Source organism: Suncus etruscus, chromosome 10 (genome assembly GCF_024139225.1).
Source record: "Suncus etruscus isolate mSunEtr1 chromosome 10, mSunEtr1.pri.cur, whole genome shotgun sequence".
NCBI classification, from domain to species: Eukaryota; Metazoa; Chordata; class Mammalia; order Eulipotyphla; family Soricidae; genus Suncus; species Suncus etruscus.
This window is the reverse complement of record NC_064857.1, coordinates 57,898,147-57,911,647: the sequence shown is the minus strand read 5'-3', so window position 1 is coordinate 57,911,647 and position 13,501 is coordinate 57,898,147. Positions and strand designations below refer to the sequence as shown.

At 38.7% G+C, this 13,501-nt stretch overlaps 1 pseudogene; it reads left to right on the top strand.

Moving 5' to 3' along the window:
- Positions 1–216: 216 nt before the first annotated feature.
- On the top strand, positions 217–330 carry LOC126021713 (uncharacterized; annotated as a pseudogene).
- The last annotated feature ends 13,171 nt before the right edge of the window (positions 331–13,501 follow it).

Here is a 13,501-nt window from a genome sequence, read left to right as displayed (position 1 = left end):
TCATATATCTGTTTGGTCCTGGTACCCTCCCTTGTTTCCCCCTATATTTGAGAGGCGGAGCTAGATAATTCGAGTTATGTGGTTTTGTTTGAAGGGGAAAAAAGCAATAGAATGTGGTAAAAATAAAAATAAATAAATAAAATAAGCTGAAAATGGGCGGAGTCCTTCTAGAGGCTTTCAACCTCAGTTTGAGAGAGGGCATGAAAAAGGTAATTGGTGCTTGCTTCGGCAGCACATATACTAAAATTGAAACGCTGCAGAGAAGATTAGCATGGCCGTTGAGCAAGGATGACATGCAAATTCTTGAAGCATTACCTGGAACATCTTTTTTTTAAAAAATCATCCTAATGTAAATAATGTGCAATTGAGGATATTGATGCAGAGGTATGAGCAAAGTCTTGTAGAATTCGTAATTGGCCTTAGGGGATAGCTATAAGGTTGCAGTAGGCACAGGGGATGGGGCCCCAAAACCAGTAGAGGCAGAAACAGAAAAAATTTGCAATCATCAGTTCTGATAAGCAGGGGATAAAGATGGGTCAGGGAGGCTGTGTGCAGGCTTCCAGCCCAAATAAATGATTGACAGTTTGGAGGGCACAAGACTTTGACAGAATGAGCTTCCCTGAGATTCTGCAGGATTATTTTCTTTGAGGACTTTAAAGGGCATTGCGGACCTAGGGAGGAGTTTGAGGAGGATGGAAGTAAAAAGGGAGGTGAAGCCACCAGCTAGGGCTCCATGTGCTCAGAAAGGAGAGGAGCAAGAAGGTAGTGAGAGCAACAGAAAGGAGTTGTGGGATGGGGCGCACAAGGGAGCACCTTGTCTCAGGGACCAGGGAGCAAAGAGAGCACAGAAAAGTACAACCAAATGCAGACAACGCCACCAGAAATAGCTGCTGGATGTCTTGTAAGGGGCTAGGAGAAAGGACAGCATCTGGCCCCAGAGCCCCAGCCAGCACCTGCTGCTCCTGGCCTGGTCAACCCTGAACCCTGATGATGTAGGACTGTGCCTGGGTTTGCTGTTCTGTTTGTCTGCCCTATGCAGGACTGGACTTGGACTTTAGGAGTGCCCCTGTCCTTGTTTCCTCTTGCATCCCAGAATGTATGTTTCTGGGAGCTATGTGTTGGGAGTGGACGCCATTCTGCACTTGTCACTGTGAGAGCAAATAAAAGCCCATTGCAGAATGGATCAACATAGATGGTTGAGCCATAGAATCTGGCAGTAGAATTTTTTCATCTTTAAAGCAGGGAATAAAATTGCTAGTGTTTCTTTAGTCATGAAGCCATAGAGCAATGCTACCCAACACACACTCTTGATTCTATTTACTCTTCAATCTTCTTTCTTACTCTCCCTTTTCACCCTGCACCTAATTTATTCATCAAATAATATCTTCTCCTACTTATCAATGAAAAACAGAGCATCAAAGTTGCTCATTTTCTACCAGGCTATGTTTCGTGGGCAAATGTGAACATGTTTTCCCAAACATTAATTCCCCCTACAACTTGGTAACATCCCCAAGGTGGGGAGGATATTGTTCTCTTTTGACCTTTCAGTGTCTCTTTTGCCCTGTTTTGTCTCTCTAGGAAAGCAAAAATACCAGAATTGGACTCATGCAACCCTAGTGACTAGTTGCCATTAAACCCTGGAGGTTGGAAAATGAGCTAAGATAGATGCTGGAGCATACGGGTATTAGTGTAGGGCTCACCCTTGGGATATGGAGGAGTCTTTGTGCATCAATTGGAACATTCAACTGTTTGCCATTTACTTTCATCCAAGTCACTGGAGGTAGCATCCTTGTGCTCAGACCCATGAGATCCTTGTGCCCAGACCCATGAGGGGCTGCCTCTGCCAACTTGTGTGGCTCTGAATCAGAATTCATGCCTTCTCGTGCTGTTCATGAGCTCCGACTTAATAACAGTGGAAAGGCTTTTGCATACCAGCCTGATCTAAGCATGTGATCGATGTGTTTCCCCTTCCAACGGAAGGCAAGATCTTTTCCTTCTGCAATGCCAGATGGATCCAAATCTAATTTTAAGTAATGCCCTGGGAGTGAACAGTCTTTAAGCGAGCCTTCTGGAACACATGCTTACTCCTCATATATTTTACAAAAGAGGAATGTGATAGAAATGACTGAGAGATGCAATCAATAAACCAAATGACTTTTAATTGATGCAAGATCTTCAGGATTTTATTCCTCTTTATTAAATTAAACTTTTGCATCTTGGGGGGAGAGAGAGTTTTGTACAATATGCTGGTATTTAAATTTTCCTAATCCTGCTGTTATTTCAAGCTATGAAAAATGATTTGTCCCATCTGTCCAAGGCATTGAAAATAAATGAGCAAGAAATTGGCTATCTCTGGTCACCCCAAGCTAAAGGTCCTTAATTACCTCTCAAAGAAATGTGTTGTTTTGACTCTAATGCTTTCTGACATCTCTGGCAAGATTTTATTATTCTTATGCAATTTAGTTTTTATATGATAATCTAAAGTAGAATTTCATTTGCATTGTGTCTTAATTGTAAATGCACACAGGTTTTTTAATATTGTTTTCAGAAATACATTAGTGAAAAAGAAAACAGTGCAACAAAAATCTGTTTAGTTAGCCTTTTATATACATGTCAGATTAGACACTTCTAAGTAATAAGTTATTATATTTTAGAACAATTTTAGTTTTTGAAGAGAAAAATCTAGATTCGTGGCAAAATTAAAAGAAAGATACATTTTTCCATCCTTGAGTAACCTTCTATCCCTAAAATCTATCAGATAAAACATTTGTGTTGTACAGAGTGATGTTTCATCATCACCCAAATCCATGATGTAAGATTCATAATATATACTCTAGAAACTTTACAAACACAGTGATATTGGTGATAGCAGTTTTCTATAATCATCCAGGATACTTTTAGGTTGTTCGGTTATTTTTAAGAGTAAAAATATTAAATCATAAAGATGCTTGGACTCATAAGTAGAAATAAAAATTTTATTGAAAAATAGAAACTAAACAATATTGCCAACTGAGGATGAATTTAGTAGAAGTAAATTACAAATGACCCATTATGTTTTTATTTTTTTATTTTTTTTTTATGTAGGCCACATCCCGTGGTGCTCAGTTGTTACTCCTGTTAGGCTCAGGGGACCATATGGGCTGCTGGAGTCAGAACATGAGTTGACCATGTGCAAGGCAAATGCTCTACCCACTTTGCTATTGTTCAGACCTAGTGGCATTTTTTTAAATAGAAATACCAGGTTGTGTTTTGTATTACTTACCAAGTGACAGGATTGTTATCAAGAGTGCAAGCATCCCTACTTCATTCCAGAGCAATCTGGGTAGTTTAGAGCCCTTCCAGTTATCTCTCTACCCAATTGACCAGCCAGATCACCGAAGCAGCAACCGAGACCTACAGATTTCTACCACAGAGCCTAAGCATTGAACACGTTCAACAAAACTAAAATGCCCTTGCTCTTATACCCTCTCTTCTCATTACTTGGTATTTTTGTTGTTGTTGGTGTTTGATTGTTTGTTTTGTTTTGTTTTGTTTTTCCTATTCTCACTTCTTGTCTCTCTCTTCTTCCACCTTCTCCTCCTCACTATCATCAATTCAATCTATGTCAAATAAAAACCACATGGTTACCTCCTCTATAGGAAAGAAAAGCTGACATATAGGGTGCTGTGGACAAAACTGAAAAGGGTAAACACCTATATAGATAGACCTCACTAACGCAATGGTCAGTACTCGAGACACAAAACCTATACATACCCAAAAGTTGATCTATTAGTTTCCTTTCCTTACAAGTACTATACTTAGTACTCAGTGCACCTCTTGCCCTCCACACCTCTCTACATTAATATACACCTAAACTAGCTTCTATATGTTTATATGTGGGCAGGAGCACACAGAGATAGGAATCCTCCTTAAGGGACAAACCTAAACCACAAACAACCCATACCTATACGATATATATATATATATATATATATATATATAGGTATATATATATATATATATATATATATATATATATATATATATATATATACCCTTCCCATATACTATTCCCTCTCCCTCCTCCACAAATCTAACTATTCCTTCACCCCTCAATCCCACCCCCAATATCCCCACCACACTATAACTCTTCACCCTCAGTTCTTAATCCAGTAGGCATCAAGACCGACTTCCTACCTCCAACGAGCCAGTACCCATTACCCAAGTGAAGAGACACCCCTAAAACTCTCACCTCATTCCTAGCAAGAAAATACAACCAACACCCTGACTGACCCATGCAGTGTGGCCCTCCTAATCACCTCTCCCTAATGTGGACTGTGGCTTGATATCGGAACTAGCTCCAAAGGACCCCTACTGCAAGAACTCTACCCAAGACCTCCCTGCCTGGACCCCACACCTCACAAGGAAATCTCAAAAGACAATGAGGAAGTCTATACTTTCATCATAAGTATAGACCTATATAACACAACCTCTTATCCTGTTTCTCCCCAAATGTAAAGTGATCTCCGGTATCACTTTCTCCCTTTTTCTTTGTTTTGTTTTGTTTTTTCCTTTCTTTTTATTCTTGTTAGTTTCTTTTGTTTGCTTGTTTTGTTTTGTTTTAGTTTTTGTTATTTGGTTTGATTTGTTTGTGCTTCTTTTGGGTCACTCCTGGCGGCACTCGGAGGGTGCTCCTGGCTCTATGCTTGGAGGAGGCCCCTGGTGGGCACGGGGGACCATGGGGGATGCCGGGATCTGAGCCACCGTCCTTCTACAGGAAGGACAGATGCCTTGTCTCCATGCTATCTCTCCCGGCCCCACTTTATTCCTTTAATTATGTCTTTTATTTAATCTTTTTTTTTAAAGAAACTTTTTTCCTTTAAATATGTGTGAGCATATATATTCTTAGTTTTTGTCAGGTGTCTGTTTTTTTTTCTCTCCACCCCCAAATCCACCAGCAATATAATGTAGCACCACTTTCTCCTGCAAAGACATATTAAACAAAGGGAAAATTGTACGTGTAAAAACAAGCTCTTATCTACTAGGGATAAGAACTCATACTTGTTTACAACACAGGGACATCTCCCACCCTGAACATATGTCATGTGGTGTCTAGGGAACTAGACACCAACCATCCAGCCTTGACTCCTGGATCCCAGACATAGAAATGACAGAGTTCTCCACAACAGTTCCAGGAGCCAAATCCCCTCCAGGGCATTCACAAGGCTGCTCTGACACCAACATGTGCCAGTTCTAAATTGATAACCTAACAATGAGAAAATGGGAACAAATTGATCTAAGAGCAAGGTGTCCTTCCTCATCAGCTAACGATAAGACAAAATCAGAAAACATGTCACACTTTGATCTGTGCAAAAGCCAAGATCGCTTGATACAGATGACTGGTTGTTACAACCAGGACTGGACAGTATGCATCCAGGGACCAACAACAACAACAGCAACAGAAAGCTCTAGCCTAGCTTTTGGTCTACGATCTGTTCAGCAAACAAGATCTCCAATTCCAGAGGTCTGACTGAGACAACCGCAACTGAACGAGTCTTCCGGAAACATAACGAAAGACCTTATCCCAGACTCCACCCTAGGAGCCACATAATGACCAAGACCACCAACTACAGAAGATGAACTAAAACGGCACTGAAGAAGCATAACTGCTAGAACCACAAAGAATGACTTCATCATAAGCTCCATTACTTGAGCTGCACATTCACCAAGATCTCTAGATACAGAGGTCTGATTTTACCATCCAAGACGAAACAGAAGTCTTCCATACACCACAAAAGCACCAAGGGGAGAGTAAATGATCATGCAAGGAGTCTATAGTTAATCCCATGACAGTATACTTTAGGGGTGGAGAAACCCTGTGTCTCCTAGGCTAAGGGAATTCCCTCTCCAATATCCCCAATAGTTACTGTGCCTATGCAGGGGGAAAAAGAAAAGAAAAAAAAAAAGCACAAAACAATCATTTTTCCACAGATTTATTTATCGATTGATCGATTTTTTTTTGATGTCTCTATTTTGGTGTAGAAATTGAAGTTGATGTCTCCAATATTATTTTATTTTACCTTATCTTTCTCTTTTTGCCCTCCAGCATGATTTGATTTCAGAACTGAGACTATTGTGTGGTGCTTGTCTTTATTGCTGTAGTGCTCACTGGAAATTTAATTTGATATTTCTTTCTGTATTGTTGTGGTGTTTCAATTATCTTTTTCACATTCTCTCTCAAACTGAGGTTGAAAGCCTCTAGAAGGACTCCACCCATTTTCAGCATATTTGACTTCTTATTTTTTTCTTTCTTATTTTGTACCCCAATCCATTGTTTTTCTTTCCTTCAAACAAAACCACATACCTCGATTTACCTAGCTCCACCTCTTAAATAGAGGGGGAAACAAGGGAAGGTACCAGGACCAAACAGATATATGATCACTAATAGTAAGCTAGATAAAGAGGGGACCACCTACTCTAGCAGCCTGGGGGCTGATGGTGGGGTATATGGGTTGCAGAAAGGAAACAGGGATGGGGGAGGACATATTTGGTGATGGGTACTCCCCTGATTCAGTGTTAATATGTACCTAAAATACTACTGTGAAAGATATGTAAGCCATCATGATCAAAAAATAATTGTGTTTTAAATAGAAAGTCTAAGGTCTGAGGTAGAATCTAGGATCTAGAGAAATCATTAACTTCCCATTCTCAGAAAAAGCCCAGGAAATTTTAGGAAGGTTAAAACTGTACAATGGAGACAGTGAAAAATGGAGCTTCTCACAGGAGCTGGCAAGGGGAAACTGAGGCTTCTTCTTGAAATATGAAATATATAATTGGTATAGTTTTATGCTAAATATTTCCACTACCCTAAAAATCTTCTGCACTTACCCTAACCCATCTCGCTCTCTTCCTTCCTACCCCAATCCATGAAAATAACTGGTCTTTCTACTATAGCGGCAGATATGTCAGATAATAGAATCATGCATTCTATGATGCTGATTTTTACACTGGCATATGTCAAATGAGGATACTTGCCCTCTTCTCTCTATCAACCTTACTGAGAGTTTTTTTTTCAAAACTCAACAGGAGATGGATTTTATCAACAGCGTTTTCTATATTAAGTACTTCTGTGTGAATTTTTTTATTTTAGCCTATTGTTATGATAGATAACATTAATTAATTTTTAAAATGATATATTTGTTTAAGCACCATGATTACAAACATGTTTGTAGTTGGGTTTCAGTTATAAAAAAGAAAACAAAACCCCATCACCAGTGCAAAATTCCCACCACCAATTTCCCCATCCTCCTCTTCCACCACCCCCTGCTTGTATTCAAGACAAGCATTTTATTTCTCTCACTCACTACCATTCTGCTGATAGTTGTCAGTGTAGTTACTTCTCTAACTAAACTCACCAATCTTTGTGATAAGCTTCACATCATGGGCTGGTCCTTTCCAACCTTATCTCTATTGTTTCTGGGTATTATTACCATACCATCTTTTATTTTTCTTAAAACCCATAGATGAGTGAGACTATTCTGAGTGTATTTCTCCCTCTGACTCATTTCACTCAGAATAATAGTTTCCATGTCCAACCATGTATAGGAAAATTTCATGACTTTATCTTTCCTGGCAGCTCATAGTATTCCATTGTGTACATGTACCACAGTTTCTTTAGCCATTCATCTGTTGAAGGGTATCTGGGTTGTTTCCAGATTCTACCTATTGTAAATAGTGCTGCTACCTATTGTAAACAGATTCTACCCATTGTAAACACTTATATTGTAAATATAGGTGTGCAGAAGCATATTTGTATTGTTTTTGTGTTCCTAGGGTATATCACTAGGAGTAGTATATCTGGATCATATGGGAGCTCAATTTCCAGGTTTTTTTTTTTTTTTAGGAATCTCCATATTGTTTTTTGTAAAGGCTGGACTAGATGTCATTCCAATCAGTAGTGAATGAGAATTTTTTTCCTACATCCCCTCAAGCACTGATTGTTCCTATTCTTTGTGATATGTTCTTTGTGATGTCTTTGTGGCATGAGATGGTACCTAGTTGTTTTAATTTACACTTCCCATTAATTTTTGTGGGTTGAAGCAACCTGCATTTGTGGTGGCAAATGTCACTGATTCTGATATTTTTTTCATCTCTGTATTTCACTCTTAATGCATTGTTGAGAACTTTTGCAAGTTTGTATATGCAGAACTTTGCAGCATCGAGTCCTTATTGATTAAAAAAACAATCGCAGATATTTCAGTCTGTTTAACTTTAATCTTTTATTGTTACCAAGTGGAGTGGTCGTTTCCATGCCTTTTCTATGTTGAATTGGTAAGTGGTCACATAATCATTGTTGAAATACAAAATTGTGGGAAGAGGATCACAATATGTCTAGATAGAACCCATTTAAGAATGTTTTCTGTCTAAAGAGAAAGATAAGCTCACTTAAAAGGAATGTTAACAGCTTATAAATAAATGGAAAAACACAGGACCTAGAGTTCAATATCAAAAGAGAACAATTCTGTCTAATATTATTCTAAAAGTTCTATTAAACTACAATTACAAAAGTTTTATCAGCAAATAAATGGTAATATATAGAGCTTTCATTTAAGACTTTTTGATCACTGCTGCTATCTTTTAAATGTTTTTTTTATGTTAAAACGTTAGGTAAATGTTTTTAACCTGCTATGGATGGCATATTGTCAATATACATTGGCCTCACAGGCTGGTTGTTACCAGCCATCTCCTGACATCTCTTGTTTTCCTCATTTAAAAACTGTGTGCGCTTTTTCTGAATTTGAAGCTCTCCTCAGAGCCCTGGGAATCAAACCCCCCAAAAACTGCATTCTGAAGCTGCCCAGCGAGCAAGTGAGTGTGTAAGAACTGGCTGGCTGTAGGGGTGCCAGGTGGAGTGCTGATTGCTCTACCTGCAGAGACTCCACCCTGCTGTGCTTCTTCTGAGGAGCCTGAGTAACTGAAGGGAAATATGTCCTGTGCTTCTCTGTCTTTTCTGAATTCTTAAAGCTCTCCTCAGAGCCCTGGGAAGCGATCTCCCAAAAACTGTCACCTAGAGGTCCCAGAAGACAGCAGCCATTCTGCTTTGTGGACCGCACTCTTTCTAACCAATAAACCCCACCACAACACACAGAAAAAATCACACTACAAGCTTGACAATGGGAAAACTCGCAGGGAAACATCATGCACAGAGAATGGAGATGATAATTCGGATGACCCAAAAAATTCCAACCATCTGATTAAATTCTCGATTAAGGAGCTTAAATAGAAATATGGAAAGTGTTCGTAGAACTCAAAGAAAGCATAGATCGATCTGAACAGAACACAAAGACAGAAATCAGAAAACTCCAAACTGAAATAACAAATCTGAAAAACACGGTAGCTCAATGGAAGAACTCAGTGGATAGCCTCTCCAACAGGTTAACAGCAACTGAACAGAATCAACTTGTGGGAAGATGAGGTGCAGAAAAATTTACCACAGCAGAAAAAATTGAAAAGGAACTTAAGACAAGCGATCAGACAATGAAAAAAGTGCTCAAGGAATGTGAACAGATGAAAATAGAAGTCTTTGATAAACTCAAAAGAAACAACATCAGAATCATTGGAGTCCCAGAGGCCCAGGTAGGAGATCTCCAGGAAAAATCAACTGTCAAAGACATCATCAAAGAGATACTCCCAGAGTTAAACACTATATGCAATCAAATCCTGCATGCCCGAAGAGTACCAGCTAAAAAAGACCCGAAGAAAAACACCCCAAGACATATCCTTGTTACAATGACAAAACCCAAAGATAGAGATAGAATACTGAAAGCAGCAAGATCAAAAAGTGAAATTACATTCAAAGGAGCATCCCTAGGTGGGATATTGTGACAAGACTGAATGAAATGGATGCCTCACCAAGAATACTGGACCCAGCCTGACTCATGTTCAGGTTTGAAGGAAGGATACATAGCTTCATGGATAAACAACAGCTCAGAAACTTCACAGATGAAAAACCAGACTTAAAGGAAAAACAGAAAGGTCTACTTTAAGACAAGAGAGACCAACAAACAGAGCAAACTTATCTACAAAGATGACATTAAATCTTATGACAATCATGTCCTTCAATGTTAATGGTCTAAATTCACCAATTAAAAGACAGAGAGTGGCAAAATGGGTCAAGAAGATGAATCCAACCTACTGCTGCCTACAAGAAACACACTTGAATAATCAGAACAAACAGAGTCAAAATCAAAGGCTGGAGAAAAATCGTCCAAACAAACAAGACCCTCAAAAAAGCCTGGGTGGCCATATTAATATCTGATGACACCAACTTTATACTCGGAAAAGTGGTAAGGGACAAAGACGGACACTTTGTACTAATCAAGGGATATATACAACATGAAGAAATCAGACTATTAAACATATATGCACCCAATGAGAGACCAGAAAACTATCTAATACAATTATTGACAAATCTGAAAGTAGACATCAATAATAACACAATAATTGAGGGAGACCTCAACACGGCCCTTTCAATACTTGATAGATCAACCAGAGTAAAACCCAACAAAACATACAAGCCCTGAAAAGAGAAATGGAAAAAACAGGACTAGTAGATATATATAGGGCACTCCACCCCAAAAGACCTGGATACACATTCTTCTCCAATGTACATGGGTCATTCTTCAGGATAGACCACATGCTGTTACATAAAACATACCTTCATAAAATCAAGAGCATAGAAATCTTGCAGGCTACCTTTGCTGACCATAAGCCTTTGCAATCAGATGTGAACTAAAAAGCCACACAGAAGAAAAACTTTAACAATTGGAAATTAAACAGCCTGCTACTGAACAACCAGTGGCTCTGAGATGAAATAAAAAAGAAAATCAAAACTTTCTTGGAAACAAATGATAATAAAGACACAAACTGCCAGAATCTATGGGACACAGCAAAAATAGTCCTGAGAGGAAAATTTATAGCTTTGCAAGCACACATCAGGAAAGAAGAAGGGGCATACCTGAATAACTGAATGATGCAGCTCAAAAAATTAGCAAATGATCAACAAAAGGGACCAAAAATAGGGAGACAGAAGGAAATCACAAAGCTGAAAGCATAACTCAATGAAGTGGAAACCCAAAAAACAATCCAAAAGATCAACAAAAGCAGAAGTTGGTTCTTTGAAAAAATAAACAAGATTGATAGAGGGCCCGGAGAGATAGCACAGCGGTGTTTGCCTTGCAAGCAGCAGAACCAGGACCAAAGGTGGTTGGTTCAAATCCCGGTGTCCCATATGGTCCCCCGTGCCTGCCAGGAGCTATTTCTGAGCAGACAGCCAGGAGTAACCCCTGAGCATCACCGGGTGTGGCCCAAAAACAAAACAAAACAAACAAAAAAAAAAAAACAAGATTGATAGACCATTGGCAAAATTCACAAAGAAAGAGAGAGAGAAATCTGATAACCCATATTAGAAATGAAAAGGGGGGAGATCACAACAGATATTGCAGATATCCAAAGGGTAATCAGAGATTACTTTGAGAAACTTTATGCTACTAAACATGAGAACCTAGAAGAAATGGATAAATTCTTGGACACTTATAACCTTCCACAGTTAAGTAAGGAGGATGTAGCATATCTAAACAACCCCATCACTATGAAGGAAATTGCAACTGTAATCAAACGTGTGCCCAAAAACAAAAGCCCAGGCTCAGATGGATTTACTAATGAATTTTTTCAAACCTTTCAAGAGGAGCTACTACCAATCCTAGTCAGGATATTCCATGATATTGAAAAAAAACAGGAACACTCCTAAACAGCTGTTATGAAGCCAACATCACCTTGATACTAAAACCAGACAGAGATGCTTCCAATAAATAAAATTACAGACCAATATTCTTGATGAATTCAGATGCAAAGATCTTCAACAAAATCCTGTCAAATAGGATCCAATGCATCATCAAAAAGATCATACACTATGACAAAATAGGTTTCATCCCAGGAATGCAAGGATTGTTTAACATCCGTAAATCTATCAACATCATACACAACATCAACAACAATAAAAATAAAGATCACATGATCACATCAATAGATGCAGAGAAAGCATTTGATAAAATGCTTTGATAAAAAAAACCATTCTTGATAAAAAAAACTGCTCAGCAAGTTGGGAATGAAAGGAACCATTCTCAATCTAGTTAAAGCCATCTACCACAAGCCAGTGGCAAATATTATCCTCAATGGAGAAAATCTAAGAGCCTTTTCTCTAAATTTTGGTACAAGACAAGACTGTCTGCTCTCATCACTCCTCTTCAACAGAGTAGTGGAAGTGCTTGCTATAGTGATCAGACAAGAAAAAGATATCAAGGAAATCCAGATAGGAAAGGAAGAAGTCAAGCTCTCACTGTTGGCAGATCTTTAGAAAACTCTAAAGACTCTACCAAAAAGCTTCAGGAAACAATAGATTCATATAGTAAGTTGGCAAGCTACAAAATTAACATACAAAAATCAATGGCCTTTTTATACATCAATAATGATAGGGAAGAAATGGACGTCAAGAAGGCAATCCCATTCACATTAGTGCTACACAAACTCAAAGATCTTGGAGTCAACTTGACCAAAGACATGAAGGACCTATACAAAGAAAACCATAAAGCCCTACTCCAAGAAATAAGAGAAGGCACATGGACCCTGCTCATGGATTGGCAGGATTAAGATCATTAAAATGGCAATACTCCCCAAAGCATTATAAAGATTTAATAAGATCCTTCTAAAGATACCATGACATTCTTCAAAGAAATGGATCAAACACTTATGAAGTTTATCTGGAATAATAAAAACCCTCGAATAGCTAAAGCACTCCTAGGGAAAAGGAATATGGGAGGCATTACTTTCCCAACTTCAAACTGTACTACAAAGCAATAGTTATCAAAACCACGTGGTATTGGAATAAAGACAGACCCTCAGATCAGTGGATCAGGCTTGAGTTCTCAGAGAATGTTCCCCAGACATACAAGCACCTAATATTTGACAAAGGAGCAAGAAATCCTAAGTGGAGCAGGGAAAACCTCTTCAATAAATGGTGCTGGCAGAACTGGTCAGCAACTTGCAAAAAAGCGAACATAGACCCCCAGTTAGCATCATGTACGAAAGTAAAATCCAAATGAATTAAAGACCTTGATATCATACCTGATACCATAAGGTATATGGAACAACAAGCAGTTAAAACACTCCATGTCATTGAGACTAAAGGCATCTTCAGGGAGGAAACTACACTTTCCAAACAAGTGGAAACAGAGATAAACAGATGGAAATACATTAAGCTGAGAGGCTTCTGCATCTCAAAAGAAATAGTGCCCAGGATACAAGAGCCATCCACCGTGTGGGAGATATTATTCACCCAATACCTATCAGATAAGGGGCTAATTTCCAAAATATACAGGGTACTGACAGAACTTTACAAGAAAAAAACTTCTAATCTCATCAAAATTGGGGAGAAGAAATGAACAGACGCTTTGATAAAAAAAAA